The sequence below is a fragment of the Salvelinus namaycush genome, chromosome 22 (genome assembly GCF_016432855.1).
Source record: "Salvelinus namaycush isolate Seneca chromosome 22, SaNama_1.0, whole genome shotgun sequence".
In the NCBI taxonomy this organism is placed as follows: Eukaryota; Metazoa; Chordata; class Actinopteri; order Salmoniformes; family Salmonidae; genus Salvelinus; species Salvelinus namaycush.
This window is the reverse complement of record NC_052328.1, coordinates 2,664,770-2,678,511: the sequence shown is the minus strand read 5'-3', so window position 1 is coordinate 2,678,511 and position 13,742 is coordinate 2,664,770.

Genomic DNA, 13,742 nt, shown 5'->3' with positions numbered 1-13,742 from the left:
GGCCTATATGAACACGCCCAAATTGAAATGCCTCCATAAGAAACAAATAGGAGAAGCAAGATGGTAGCATAACCATGGTAACAATTGAGAGAGAACACTTTGGTGATTGGATGGAAATTACTCAGAACAAAGTTCTCAGGATACAACAAAACAGATTTTTTGCATTTGAATTTTGTCCCAGATAATGCGCACAATAATCTCATGTGGCCAGACGACGTGAAAATAAATGGTAATCTATCATCTGACCAAATTACACAAGATTTTAGTCCTGGGTTATCCGAGATTATGCGCATATATACATGAAAAAAGTCAAGAAAATATGATACTGATATACACTTCCATAATGATTAGCGTTCCCTCGTCCCCTCTAGTGGTGAAATTACGATAATTCACATGACAAACACGATAATAGACATTATAAACACGGTAACAGACATTATAAACACGGTAATTCACATTATAAACACGGTAATTCACATTATAAACAGGGTCTCAGACATTATAAACACTGTAATTGACATTATAAACAGGGTCTCAGACATTAAAAGCACAGTAATTGACATTATAAACACGGTAATTGACATTATAAACAAGGTCTCAGACATTATAAACACGGTAATTCACATTATAAACACGGTAATTGACATTATAAACAGGGCCTCAGACATTATAAACACGGTAATTGACATAAACAAGGCCTCAGACATTATAAACACGGTAATTCACATTATAAACATGGTAATTCACATTATAAACAGGGTCTCAGACATTATAAACATGGTAATTCACATTATAAACATGGTAATTCACATTATAAACACGGTAATTCACATTATAAACACGGTAATTGACATTATAAACAGGGCCTCAGACATTATAAACACGGTACCAGACATTATAAACACGGTAACAGACATTATAAACACGGTACCAGACATTATAAAAATACTCCAGTCATAGTCTGTTTTCTCTGCTACCGCCCGGCAAGCGGTACCAGAGTGCCAAGTCTAGGTCCAAAAAGGCTCCTTAACAGCTGCTACCCCCAAGTCATAAGACTGCTGAAACAATCTTATCTTTGTTTTTACACTGCTGCTACTCGCTGTTTATTATCTACGCATAGTCACTTTACAAATGACCTCGACTAACCTTTACCCCCGCACATTGACTCAGTACTTTTATTGTTTTTATTTGTAATTAGTTAATTTAGTAAGTGTTTTCTTAACTCTATTTCTTGAACTGCATTGTTGGTTAAGTGCTTGTAAGTAAGCATTTCACGGTAAGGTGTTCGGTACCTGTTGTGTTCGGTGCATGTGACAAATACAATTTGATATGATTTCATTTTGATTATAAACAGGCAACAGGCTTTTGGAATGTTCAGATGGATAAATGTACCTTTCATGAGGAAAATAGAATAGTCGGATTAGTGCTCACAAAATCACGATAACAAAACAATTAGCTTGCTCATTAATCCTAATATTGATTTTTGTTGAACACTGTACAGTCTGTACAGAAAGACACTTGATGATAACTGATAATTCATGGCAAGGACAATATTTTCACAAAACGTTTGTTCAATATATGGATTGAATACGTGCTGCATATATAGGACCTTCTCTCAGCAGCTCTGAGGAGTAGCAGCAAAATGTCTTTAAAATGGCCGACAAAATGAAGCCAATCTTAAACTGTGTAGTGAAGTCAGCCTGTATCCAGGGTTGGGGTAGTTTCTGTCTCTCCTTGACCTCTGAAGAAGTTGTATGAGGGGGGTGATGGTGTCGACGCGGGCCATACTCAGGTCCTCATCAAACTCGAGGTCGATGTAGAAGAGTTCTACCTGCAACTTAAAGGGGTTATTGAAAGGGTTCTCCTATGGGGACAGACAAAGAACCCTTTAAGGTTCTAGATGGCACGTTTTTTTCCCCTAATGTACAGTCGTGGCCAAAAGTTTTGAGAATGACACAAATATATATTTTCACAAAGTCTGCTGCCTCAGTTTGTATGATGGCAATTTGCATATACTCCAGAATGTTATGAAGAGTGATCAGATGAATTTCAATTAATTGCAAAGTCCCTCTTTGCCATGCAAATGAACCGAATCCCCCCAAAAACATTTCCACTGCATTTCAGCCCTGCCACAAAAGGACCAGTTGACATCATGTCAGTGATTCTCTCGTTAACACAGGTGTGAGTGTTGACGAGGACAAGGCTGGAGATCACTCTGTCATGCTGATTGAGTTCGAATAACAGACTGGAAGCTTCAAAAGGAGGGTGGTGCTTGGAATCATTGTTCTTCCTCTGTCAGCCATGGTTACCTGCAAGGAAACAGGTGCCGTCATCATTGCTTTGCACAAAAAGGGCTTCACAGGCAAGGATATTGCTGCCAGTAAAATTGCACCTAAATCAACCATTTATCGGATCATCTAGAACTTCAAGGAGAGCGGTTCAATTGTTGTGAAGAAGGCTTCAGGGCGCCCAAGAAAGTCCAAGCGCCAGGACCGTCTCCTAAAGTTGATTCAGCTGCGGGATCAGGGCACCACCAGTACACAGCTTGCTCAGGAATGGCAGCAGGCAGGTGTGAGTGCATCTGCACGCACAGTGAGGCAAAGACTTTTGGAGGATGGCCTGGTGTCAAGAAGGGCAGCAAAGAAGCCACTTCTCTCCAGGAACAACATCAGGGACAGACTGATATTCTGCAAAAAAGTACAGGGATTGGACTGCTGAGGACTGGGGTAAAGTCATTTTCTCTGATGAATCCCCTTTCCGATTGTTTGGGGCATCCGGAAAAAAGCTTGTCCGAGAAGACAAGGTGAGCGCTACCGTCAGTCCTGTGTCATGCCAACAGTAAAGCATCCTGAGACCATTCATGTGTGGGGTTGCTTCTCAGCCAAGGGAATCCCCCCTTTTGCCTAAGAATACAGCCATGAATAAAGGATGGTACCAACACATCCTCCGAGAGCAACTTCTCCCAACCATCCAGGAACAGTTTGGTGATGAACAATGCCTTTTCCAGCATAATGGAGCACCTTGCCATAAGGCAAAAGTGATAACTAAGTGGTTCGGGGAACATAACATTGATATTTTGGGTCCATGGCCAGGAAACTCCCGAGACCTTAATCCCATTGAGAACTTGTGGTCAATCCTCAAGTGGCGCGTGGACAAACAAAACCCCACAAATTCTGACAAACTCCAAGCATTGATTATGCAAGAATAGGCTGCCATCAGTCAGGATGTGGCCCAGAAGTTAATTGACAGCATGCCAGGGCGGATTGCAGAGGTCTTGAAAAAGAAGGGTCAACACTGCAAATATTGACTCTTTGCATCAACTTCATGTAATTGTCAATAAAAGCCTTTGACACTTATGAAATGCTCGTAATTATACTTCAGTATTCCATAGTAACATCTGACAAAAATATCTAAAGACACTGAAGCAGCAAACTTTGTGGAACTCAACGTTCCTGACCGCAGATCTGCAGTTCCAAAAGCTGCTGGAGTCTAGGAATTCCACGTGGGTTGTGCATGATGGATACAAAAAAACGCCCTCCATTTACCTTTTATGGTGGCAATAATAACCTTTATTTAATGTATAATTTGGCACTAATCTAAAGTTTGGATTGACAAACTCCCATTGATATGAATTTTTTTCTTTATTGCTTGTGTTGATAATTGGATATGGAGAAGGGTGAGCCGGTCAAGGATCGATTCGGACAAGGTGGTAAATTGTATGACAAGTGACAGTTTTATTCAGAGTGAAGATATCTGGTACAAGCGTATACGGTCTCGTTCCTTCGGCTCATAGAGAACCTCCAGAAAAAAGCCCAGATAACAGAATGTATAGACATTTTATACAACACAGAAAGTAGGTTGAGTCTGGAAGTTCTGGTCCTTTGGTTGGTTCTGGACAGGTTGTTGTCTTCTCAGATTGGTCCTGATGAGCTGGGCGTCATCCTTCTGAGTCTTATAGCAAAAGTTCTTTGTTATCAAATGTTCAGCTAAGCAGGAGATTTTGTGTGTGCGTAGTCAGCCCTCTGTCCTTGGTTATGTGTGTGTCTCATTATTTCGTGAAATGCGGACCCAAGCACTCTTTTGATCAAGGCCTTTCCTTATCAGTGTTTATAAAAGGTCTGTGCCAGCCATCTGTCTTTGGGTGTGTGAGAAACCCTGCTTAGAAAGAAGTTAGTTATAACAATGTAATAGCAATATGCTTGTGTTATTTTAAATGGTATTTATTACAAATCCCTCTCTTCACGTCTCCAAAGAGACGTGACATAAACTAGGTAAAAGTAAGAAAAGCAAAAGTAAACAACCAGGGAAACTTTCTCAGAGAGAAAGTTTTGATTCCCTCTCTTCACGTCTCCAAAGAGACGTGACATAAACTAGGTAAAAGTAAGAAAAGCAAAAGTAAACAACCAGGGAAACTTTCTCAGAGAGAAAGTTTTGATTCCCTCTCTTCACGTCTCCTAAGAGACGTGACATAAACATGGGATCAAGCAGGAGTATTATATGCAGAAACTTTCTTGAAGAGAAAGTTTCATATGCCCTCTCTTCACGTCTCCTAAGAGACGTGACATAAACTAGAAAAAGGTAAAAGCAGCAGGCATGTTGTTGTCCTCAAAAGATGGAGGGCCTTCATCCCCTAAAAGAGGAAACATCTGGGAAGGGCTTGTTGGGTCAATGGCTTTAGATATGACCCTAGTGGTGAGTGAACGAATGCATGGTATGCAACAGCAACCACACAAAACCAAAATGGCTGCAAACACTGAGATAGAAACCAAAATTGAGGACACCAGGGTTTTATATTTCCCAAAAGCATCCATCCAGGAATCCCACATGGAGGTGTCTACACCAGAATGGGATTTCATCTTACCATTAAGAGTCCTCAAGCCTTCTAAGGCAATGGTCAGACTACCATCAGTGGCGGTGTTGTTAGGTATAAAGGTGCAACACTGTTCACCAAACATAGAGCATACACCTCCCTTCTCAGAGAGTAGCATGTCTACTGCAATGCGGTTTTGGAAGGCCATCAAGCTGGTAGCCTCCAATTGGCCATGTACCGCCTCAAAGCCTTGCTGGGTCCAATTGCCTAGTTTTTGGACATTAAAAATGGATATAGTTAATCCTGTCAACATTTTTATTAATGGTGCACCACCAGCAAAATGATGATTCAAAACCCGCGGCTACTTGGTCAACCAGTTTATACTCATCTGGTACCCCCCTGGGGACTCCAATTGCATCAATGTACGTTGGGTCCCCAGCAGCAGGGCCCACCGTGCGCTTGGTCCTGATAGGCCAATATTCAGGACCCAGAGCTTGTATACGGGTGAGCAGATCTCGGACGCCTATGGGGTAAACAGAGATGGGCAACAGAAGAGTTACAAGTGCGCAGGTACCCGTGGCATTGTGGGGAAGTCTGTCCAACAGACTAGTTCCCCCACACCACCACCACACATCAGCTCTAGGCACTGGTTTAAAAATTGCCGTAAGCATGTGAGTGTACCAGCACCAACTATCAGGGAGCTTACCCAACAATGTCCCTCCACCTGTTATGTTTATGCATGTAAAGTTAGCTCTAGCCACACTGGAGGAGAATATCGGTTTCTTGACCACCGTGGTGACTACCGGATAAACAGTGTCCCACTGTGAACACTTCTCAGGTGGGTTGTCTTTGTCCATAAGGGGCAATAGACAGTCTCCGCTAATAGCGGCTGGGACTATGCGGAGCAATGGCCTAGCTCCCATGCAAACTACGCAGCTTTGCCGGGTCATGTTAGCTGCTTGTTCGGTCAATAGTAGCCAATTGTTATAGAAACCTGAGATTCCGGTGGCAGTAAGAATGGTATCATCAGGGGTGGTATGAGTGGTGACCATATTAATAGGACCCCAATCGCCCTTCCCCTTAGATGTTAAAACGGTAAACCGGTCAGTAATAGCAGAGGGCTGAGCCTGCTGTGTAATACAGATTTTTACTGGCCAGTAGAGTAGATCCTCGCTAGAATCTACATGTGGTGCCAGTATAAAATCCTGACAACCCGTCCCAGTACCTGGTCGAATAATTAGTGTTAGACCCCAATTATGTAATCCAGTCCTAGTCAGTGACAATCTTTGTCGCCAGATAAGAACTGCTTGCCCTGATGAATAACTGGACCAGTCAGGACCAGTCTCAGCGACCAGGCTCTTCCATGACCACTCCTGAAACCCCCCTTTTGTCATATACCAGTTAAATCTGGTGTATTCCAGAGCATGCCCTCCCAGGCCATTCCTAGCTTTTCCCAAATACCCCCAAGACAGTGTAATGGTGGTGGTCACATTAGCGGGTACACATAATGTTGTGCTTTTTTTTTGTTTGACTTTACAGTAGGAGGTGGTAGAGGTCACTTGTCGTTTATGTATGTGGTGGCTGTGGCTTACATTCTGATCTGGCCTCAATGTGTCGGAGTGCAGGTTGGTCGGATGTGTGGTTGTGGCATTGAATGTGTCGTTAGGTTTACTAGTGGGTGTACTGGATGTCTGTGTTATGTGCTGTACTGACCAGAGTATGATTCCTAGGGTAACCCCAGTAGTTATAGCCAGCAAAACAAAGAGTGGAGCAGAGCACCCCAACCTTTCCCATGGTGGTCTGTTCCTCCTCCTCTGTCTATCCCCTCCGGTATCTGAAGATGGGAGTCTCCTCCACATATTCAGATAGTGTGGGTGTCAAGTATTTGATCCGAAATTAATGTGATTAAATCACTTCTGACTTCAGTCAGGGTTCTGGAAGGAGTTGGTGCTGGTGTACAATGTGTCAAGTGGTGCCAAGGTGCGCCTAATTTACCTTTGACCTGGACTGAGTGTGAAGTAACCTCCTTCACTTCGTACGGTCCAGTCCACCTGGGATCTTGCCACTTTCTCTTGTGGACCTTGATCCTTACCCAGTCACCAACCTTTACCTTCGGTGGTTCTGGATCTCCCGACAGCTCCCCGTCTTGGACTCTGTGTATCTGTTTGGAGAGAGCTGCAGACAGTTCCGTCAATTTTCTTACATAATCAGACATACCTATCTGGTGTACATCAAGAGGGGGCATATGACCTCCCTCTCTTGGTGGACCTGGCATAACTCTTCCTGTCATTATCTCATGGGGTGAAAGATGTGTCCCTGCTCCTGGTGAGGACCTCATGGCCATCAACGCAAGGGGCAGGGCTTCCACCCACGTCAATTTTGAACCTGCACACACCTTAGCTATCTTAGCTTTCAAAGTTTGGTTGCAGCGTTCCACAAGGCCTTGAGATTGCGGCTTATACACAGAACCAAACTTGTGCACAATGCCGAACCTTTCCTCCACCTGTCTCAGGTGTTGGTTTGAAAAGTGGGACCCATTGTCGGATCTGATTTGTCTAGGGACCCCATATCTTGGTATGAGCTCAGTCTGTAACCACTTAATGACAGACTTCCCATCCTCCTTGGCTGTTGGAATAGCTTCTACCCATTTGGAAAACCTGTCTACCATCACTAGCAGATATCTCTTTCCACCTTTCACATTGTCTGCTCCCATATCTGTATAGTCTATACTGATATCTTGGAAACATGCGTTCGGCACTGGGTAGGACCCCATTGGAGTTTGATAGGGTTTCTTTGGATTGTGACTTCCACAAGTGTCACAACTATCGCAGAACAAATCTGTCATGTCCTTCATAAAAGGATGCCACCAAATGTGGGAAACCTTCTGCAAAGTCTTAAGTTTCCCCTCATGGGTGGGCCCATGGGCCTCTCTTATCAGTTCAGGACAAAGATTTGCTGGGGCCACCAGTCTGCCATCATGGCATCTCCACAGTTCATCAGGTCCTTTGGTGGCCCCCTTCTGTCCCCAGACCGAATGTTCATATGGTCCCGCTGTGAGTTGTAGTTCTTTTATGTGTTGGTTCGTCAATTCAGTCTGTACAGGGGGTACCTGCAACACCATCTGCTTCGGGGTGTAGCCACCTGCCTTCTTGGCAGCTTGATCTGCAGCATCATTCCCTTTGCTGATTCTGCTATTGAGGACCTGGTGACCTCTGCACTTCATGATGGCCACCTTTTTTGGTAGGGATACAGCTTTTATCAGTTGCTCCATTTGGGACTTGTGCTTGATTGGTAGATTCCCTGTGGTGGTGAAGTTGCGTCTGACCCATTGGGGTCCATCGGTGTGTACTGCTCCATGAGCGTAGGCCGAATCAGTGTATATGTTTACCGTCTTTCCTTCTGCTTTTTCTAGAGCTTGGGTCAGTCCAATGATTTCAGCCAACTGGGCAGATGCAGGCTGAGGTATAATTCCTGATTCCAGGGTGGCATGGGTTTTGTCCTGAAACTGTTGTACTACTGCATAGGCCGCAATGTTCCCATCAGGTCCTCTGTAACAGCAGCCGTCAGTATACAGCCACAAGTCAGGTAGGATTATGGGCTCATTTCCCAAATCAGGTCTCAGCTTGAGTTCTTGTGCTGCTCTTTCCTCGCAGGAGTGTGCCAGTCCTTCTTCTGTGTTGAGTGCATCAGCCATGTTTTTGTCTGTGTTAACAAACGTGATGTGAGACTGAGTACATTTGTTCTGAATTTTGTTTTTTCTTTCCGCGCTGAAGGTAAATTCCTTGGCCGTTAGATATGCTGCAACGCCATGGTGAGTGTGAATCTCCATCTTGTGGCACATCACCAGGTGGGCAGTTTTTTCAATGGCTTTTGCCACTGCAGCCACATACCTGGAGCACGTGGTTTGCCCTGTTTCAATGTGATCAAGCTTGGCGGAATGATACATCAGTACTCTTCTCTCCCCCTCTTGTTTCTGAAAAAGGATAGAGGATGTAAATCCCTCCCTTTCAGAAACATCCAAATGGAAGACTTTTCCATAGTCAGGTGAGGTTAGTGCAGCAGCAACAGATAAGTCAGTTTTCAGCAGGCCAAATGCTGTGGATGCCTCAGGAGTCCATACCAGTGAGGCATGTAGGTTTCTTGGGCCAGCTTCCCGGACTATCTCCCTTAATGGTTCAGTTCTTGAAGTGTAGTCTGGGATATGAGTACGGCTGTAACCAGTCAGACCCAAGAAGGACAACATTCCTGCAACAGTGGTAGGTCTTGGATGATGTAGAATAGAGTCTCTGTGTGATTTTGAGAGCCCTGCTCCCTCTCCTGAGATTTCCCTCCCCAGGAACAGAACAGTGCGCCTGCATGCCTGAACTTTAGCCATTTTGACTTTGTATCCTTTGGCAGCCAGGAAGTCCAGCAGAGTTTTAGTCATTTCCAGGCAGAGATCTGAAGTGGGAGCCCCCAGTAACAGATCATCAACGTATCAAGACAGACATGGTGGTATGGTCGGTTGCTCTAGCCAAAAGGGCATGTCAGCAAGAGCCATTCTGACTCCTGATGTCAATGTCTGTAGTTGGAGCAGCCAGGCGGAGGCCCCTCCATGGAGGCTGGGCAAGGCCTCCATGAGGGCAGTCAAGTCCTGCATCTTCCATGCCACATACTCTTCGTTCCTTCCAGTAGCTCCCATTCTGAGTGGCATTTGGGCTGCAGCATACACTTCCAGATCCTCCTCGGCTCTTTGTTGTCTCTCTTTCTTTTCAACCAGACGTGTTGATCGCCTTGGCCCAGTTTCCCTTTGGCTATCTGCTCCCCTTCTCTCCAGGTCTCTTTGGTTAATCAGGTCATTTAGGTTAGTAGACTTTCCCACAAATATTCCCTCTAGTTGGTAAGGCCCTTCTTCACCTGGTTCGACTTCATGTCGTCTGGTTCCTTTCCACATCTCCCCAGCAGTCACGTCCTCTCCTTCTCCCTTTTCTTCAGGCTGGTTTGGAAGGGGGCAGCGGTATTCCCCTCGGACATGTAACATACTTGAATCGTTTTCATATTCCTTTCTTTGGGACCACGATCCCAATGATGAGGTTCCATGTGAGGTCCCTGGAGAAAAGAGTGGCAACGTTCTGTCTCTTGGTCCTCCACTTTGTTCTTGGGATTCATTCAGGCAGCTGATGTGCCCCCTTGGTTGGGGAACCCTGTCATTTAAACAGATGAGGTCTCCCTCCTTTGGTAATGATGCACTCCTCAAATACCGATCACTGAGACATGGTGGTTGTGATGCATCCGGACATCTTGGAGTGGAATGGTATCTTGTGCCTATGCCTTCGACATCCTCACACAGCAGGGTTCCCCCTTCCAGATCAAGTTCCATTCTCCCCTCCAGTTTCCCACCCTGCACCACGAAGACAGGGGCCTGTAGACTGGGCGTCAGGATCGAATGCATGGCTGGGGTGTATGGTGGGGGATTGGTGACCTCTGCTGGTAGTGGAGGGTACAGAGAACCATGTGTAGGCGGCGCCGAGGGCGGTCCGCTGCTCCCTTGTGTAGCCTCCATCGACTCCCCCTCTTCTGTGCTAGATACTACCCCCATCATTTCCGTTTTTTTGTTCAGTTGTATTCTCCTCGCCTCCTCCACAGCCCAAGTACCTATTTTCAGTTCTGCTTCTGCTCTCTCTCGTTCTTTAGTCCCTTCCTTTTTAAACACATGCTTTTTGTTCAGTTCTACCTCCCTGTCCCTAGCCTGTTGCACTCCCTCTCTCAGTCCACCTTCCATCGTACTCAGTTGGGCCCTACTTGGTGGTCCCCCTCCTAGATAACCTGCCTGTGTCCACTTCAACTTCAACCCTTCCCAAACCTTCCTTATCGACTTCCACTGTTCTTTTCCCCCTGACCTGTCCTGTACTTTCTGATCTAGAAAATCGTTAAATTTTAGCTTTGGAGTATTTGGGGTCGTCATATTTTATTTTAATGCAGTGGAATTTATTACAGAATAGTTTTGGTAATGTGTGTGCGTATATCAGTGTATATGTTTGACTATCCGACTGTACTTAGCCCGTCACTGGATAAAATCCAGCAATGTATCCCTGGAGACAAGTACTCTGCCTTAACTCAGAGCTCCTCCCTCGTACACTCGGAATTTAATTTTTCTATGTATCGTTTGTTTATCAGGCGTTGTGGAACGTGCAAAATTTCTCAGTCCTAATAATATTCTTTCTCAGTTTAATTAAACCAACACCAATAATTTTTTACATGTATACATTAAACATTTACATTTTTCCCACTATGAACATTACCCTTTAGACGTTGAACACTTAGACTTTAGACATTGGAAACATTACACTTAAACATTGAACATTTTTTAACCTGGCGCCTACAAACACAAATAGACTATTCTTCACCGGACAATCGCCCGGACTATTGAATAAGTCTAGCCTACTCCTCACCGGTCACAGCCGGACTATATGAATAGGTCTTGACAAACTTTACCCCACTCCTCACCGGTCACAGCCGGACTATATGGATGGGGATGGAACAAGCCTATCCTTCACCGGCTGAATAGCCGGACTATTGAATAATCCCTATCCCAATTTTAAGCCTACCCTTCACCGACTGAATAGCCGGACTATTGAATAGTGCTTACTATATTCCTCACCGGACACAGCCGGACTATACGAATAGTTCTTTTTATCACAAATTAAGCCTATTCCTCATTGGTCACAGCCGAACTATATGAATAGCACTTTTAACACAAATTAAGCCTATTCCTCATCGGTCACAGCCGAACTATATGAATAGCACTTTTAACACAAATTAAGCCTATTCCTCATCGGTCACAGCCGAACTATATGAATAGCACTTTTAACACAAATTAAGCCTATTCCTCATCGGTCACAGCCGAACTATATGAATAGCACTTTTAACACAAATTAAGCCTATTCCTCATCGGTCACAGCCGAACTATATGAATAGCACTTTTAACACAAATTAAGCCTATTCCTCATCGGTCACAGCCGAACTATATGAATAGCACTTTTAACACAAATTAAGCCTATTCCTCACCGGTCACAGCCGGACTATATGAATAGATCTTAATACTTACAAATTATTCCCACATATGTTCACTTCACTGTCGTTCCCATGTCATTTATATATGTAAATTTACTCAAGAATCCATACTCACACTCGGTAGTACTGATCAAAATTTGGATAGACTATACGACAATATGCAAAGTTTGATTTAACAGGTCTTGCTTACCTTGTTTATTGGTCGACCAGAAGATCAGTTTCCCGAGCTGAGCAGAATTGTTGACCTCCCCCCAAAGATTTCACCTGTCCTCCGCGAACCGTCCTTCCACCAACTCGCCCCCTCACATCCACATCAACCACTCTGGACCGGGTATCTAGATAACCATCCTCTGCTACCAAGTTTCTGTTGATAATTGGATATGGAGAAGGGTGAGCCGGTCAAGGATCGATTCGGACAAGGTGGTAAATTGTATGACAAGTGACAGTTTTATTCAGAGTGAAGATATCTGGTACAAGCGTATACGGTCTCGTTCCTTCGGCTCATAGAGAACCTCCAGAAAAAAGCCCAGATAACAGAATGTATAGACATTTTATACAACACAGAAAGTAGGTTGAGTCTGGAAGTTCTGGTCCTTTGGTTGGTTCTGGACAGGTTGTTGTCTTCTCAGATTGGTCCTGATGAGCTGGGCGTCATCCTTCTGAGTCTTATAGCAAAAGTTCTTTGTTATCAAATGTTCAGCTAAGCAGGAGATTTTGTGTGTGCGTAGTCAGCCCTCTGTCCTTGGTTATGTGTGTGTCTCATTATTTCGTGAAATGCGGACCCAAGCACTCTTTTGATCAAGGCCTTTCCTTATCAGTGTTTATAAAAGGTCTGTGCCAGCCATCTGTCTTTGGGTGTGTGAGAAACCCTGCTTAGAAAGAAGTTAGTTATAACAATGTAATAGCAATATGCTTGTGTTATTTTAAATGGTATTTATTACACTTGTCTACATTTCCGGTCACAACTTGCAGACTTGTTTACGTGTTGCTGTGCATTTTGTTGCCAACCTTACTTTGCTACCTGACAACTTTACGGTTTTAACTTTTTAATTACCGTTTACATTTTTTGTTTTTCCCTCACTCAACTTTTTCACTCCGGACGCTTTATCTGGACATGGTTCGTCAGCACCTTCAACAGCCGAAGCTAAGTAGTAACATTAACATGATGCCTTCTAATTGCAGTAGCTGTACTCATAATATACAGGAGAACGATCGCCTTACGGCGAGGATAGCTGGGCTGCAAGCCCAGCTTCAGACGCAATCGTTAGGCAAGGGTAATTTCAGTGTAGGAAAGGAAGAAACAGCGTCTGTGCCACCAGTAAGTACAGATAGTAACATTAGTACAAATCCCCTCGCACAGTCCCCGCAGCCGGACAACTTTCTCATGGCTTCTGGAGGGGAATGCTCAACCGGTGTCGCTCATTCAGCCGACAGAAACCTTTAACCGGTTTTCCCCATTAAGCAGCAAGTCGGAGTCTGAGGCCGAGCCTTCTCTGGTCTCTACTCACCATTAGCTCTGATAAATTGGTGGTAGCTGGTAACCAGCTGTACCGTTTTTTTTGACCTTGTGGGAGATCTGTTGATGTACCCTTGAGCAGACCGTTGACCCTGGTTGCTGCTGTGGGTCGCTCTGTATGGGAGTCTGTTAGATGACTGAATGTGATGTAGATGTTGAGCAGCTTCACTGCAAGTATGTTTTAAATATTCAATAAAAAATGCATAGTCCCGTGTGATGGTAATAAGTCCACAGTCACAAAGGAAGTGTATGTAGGCCGACATGTTTTTAATCAATGATCAACATTTCACCATGAAAATCATATTTTATGAAACACAGGAAATTGATATTTTCTTTACTTTTTTCATGTATATATGCGCATAA